The sequence below is a fragment of the Lissotriton helveticus genome, chromosome 1_2 (assembly GCF_964261635.1).
Source record: "Lissotriton helveticus chromosome 1_2, aLisHel1.1, whole genome shotgun sequence".
Taxonomy (NCBI): domain Eukaryota; kingdom Metazoa; phylum Chordata; class Amphibia; order Caudata; family Salamandridae; genus Lissotriton; species Lissotriton helveticus.
The window spans coordinates 379,924,061-379,926,712 of record NC_136058.1 but is presented as its reverse complement, the minus strand read 5'-3'; positions in this window follow the sequence as shown (position 1 = coordinate 379,926,712).

Here is a 2,652-nt window from a genome sequence, read left to right as displayed (position 1 = left end):
AACAAAACTCAATTTCTTCACATATATTCTTCACATCTATTTCAGAACCATGCAAAAGAGCAGCGCATAATTGTTTCAGCATAATTGCTGGACTCTTAGCATAATACAACAGTCTAACTAACTTCCTCACTTTGTTATGATGCACTGCTAGCATCCTGAAATGATGAAAAACACTCTGGCATACTCTCCTGGAAAGACAAGCCAGTGAATGACCATGCAAACCTGTCACTTCTCTCACTCTGCAAGGATCTAATTCTTGCAACAACCTTATTTTCTGCTTCAAACTTTTGTTGTTAAATGTCCGTACAAAATCACAAAGCAAATTGATGGAATCCTGTCGCACACTGCAAATACTACTACACTTCCAGGTGTACACAGGACCCTTAGCACGTCTTCCTAAAACCTCATTACCTAACAACTCTTCTGCCTCTGTTGTCACAAGTTTTTCTTTTTCAACTGGACAACCATCTTTCACTTCATAAGCACGACCACTGATGTCAACTGCATGCACCAAATCATTATCCTGGAAATAACTCTCTTCATTAAAAAATGCCTCACAGCTTGAACTATGTATCCATTCTCCAGAAAAAACTTCACAAAAATTACTACGATTAACTATTCTCTTCCATCTACTATTTCTTTTGAAATCAAAAATTGCCTTGTTTAGCTTCCTAATTCTATTGATTATCAAAATAAATAACTTACGTTTAATTTCAAAAGCCTGATCAATAACTTTCTCAACTTTTTTTTTTCTCCTATAAAAAACTAATTTCTGTTGACCTTTCTTAATATTTTTTAACAAATTGCCAATTATCCTGTTACGGAACATTCGTTTACGAATCTCCCTAAACTGTTGTTTCCTTCTACTATCATGCACAGATTTATCTCTTGCTCTAGCAGTAACATTTTCATTTGTCCTTTTCTTTCCATTTGATTTACTTCTCATGTTATGGATTGAAACATTTTCTGTACTAATATTTTTTTTATTAGAAATATTTCTTATGAAATATTTAGAGCTCTTACCCTGTGCTTTCTTCATGGCTTGAGAAATCTTTTTGTTAGAGGACTGCTGCGTTTTTTTTTTCTCCTGCTGTCTTTGACGTTTTGCAGCCTTTATCTCTCTTATTTTTGTAGGCATATTGAAATCTTGAAATGATCTGCAGTTGAATCTGAGGAAAAATATAATAAAAAATGTTATTAAACATTATTATCAAACAGTAAATCAGTAATAGTGATCAAAAACATAACACACTACTTGACATTTTAATTTGAAGATTTTTTAGTCATTGCCATTTTTACAATACAGAAATACCAGAAAAGAAATGACATTTATATTTATGTTACCTATGCTATTTTATATGTGAATCTGATCTAATTTTATGAGCATATTTTAATATTTTATTGAAGACACTACACATAACCTGTTTTTGAAGGTGTCTTTATTTTTAAATTAAACGGTTTACCTTTTTACTTTTTATTGATTATAAATTTTAAAAATAAATGTTTATAATTCCAAAGGCTCAAGCAGGTCAGCTTCCCATCCTATATCATATAATTCGGACAAATCTGCATCCTCATCACGCTCTTCTTCATCCTCAGGATTTAAATCATCCAATGGATCAACATCCACTGATGTTTCAATTACAAGTTCAATGATGAGGTCAAAATCAACTGATTGCAGATTGTCGCTCATGTTGAGGTTGTCTTTATCTTTAAAGAAAGATAACAACAATGAGATGTTGCAGAGTAAGAGACAAATCTCACAGATTATAATAGTAAAATTATTTAACAAGAGTAACATTTTGCAGCTATTATTTAGCCATGTCCAGCGATGCTGAGCAGGTGAAGCCTATGTCTAATTTTTCACTGAACAGGACTCATCTGTTCTTAACCTTGGATAAGCCTCAACGACTCTGTGTCCCCTGCACATACTCAAATGTTAAAGTGCAGATTTATATTAAATGGCACATCCCCAGGCATGCACCAGTTAATGTGCACCACTGCTTTACCACCCATGGTGTGCCGCATTTACAATCAGATAGGAGAAAGCTGCTTCAAAACCCTGCGCCTGCTTGAAGCTGGCATAGGTCTTGACGCAGCATTGTAGAGATGGGGCACCCCTGAGCCTTGCTGGAGCTGCATCGCACTTACGATACAACTCCAGCAATGCGCCACCTTTACGGCACAGATGCGTCACGCATCTGTGCCGTTTTTGCCCCATGCTGCGCCGCATTGTAAATGCAGCACAACATGGGTGGCGGAACAGTGGCGCAGGATGACTGTCACATCCCTGGTGATGCGCCACTCATCATAAATCTATCCCTAAGCTTCTTATCTTGTTACAGATGAACTGCCATATGTATCATCAAAATATTTTACATATTATAAATAGCAAATTTTAAGGAATAAATAGCGATTCTTTACTATTCCTAATTTGCAATGAGCAAATTGCTAATTGCAAATTACCCATTCATTTCCATAGGCTAGGAGGCTCATAGGAATTAATGTTGCAAGTTGTGATTAGCAATTAGCTCATCACAAAATAGGATTTTTTTCAAGCGTGCAGGGGTATCTCAAGAACACCCTGCTGCACCCCTGAAAAAGAAATTTGGGAGCACATGGCACACCTACATGCCCTAATGGCATGTATGG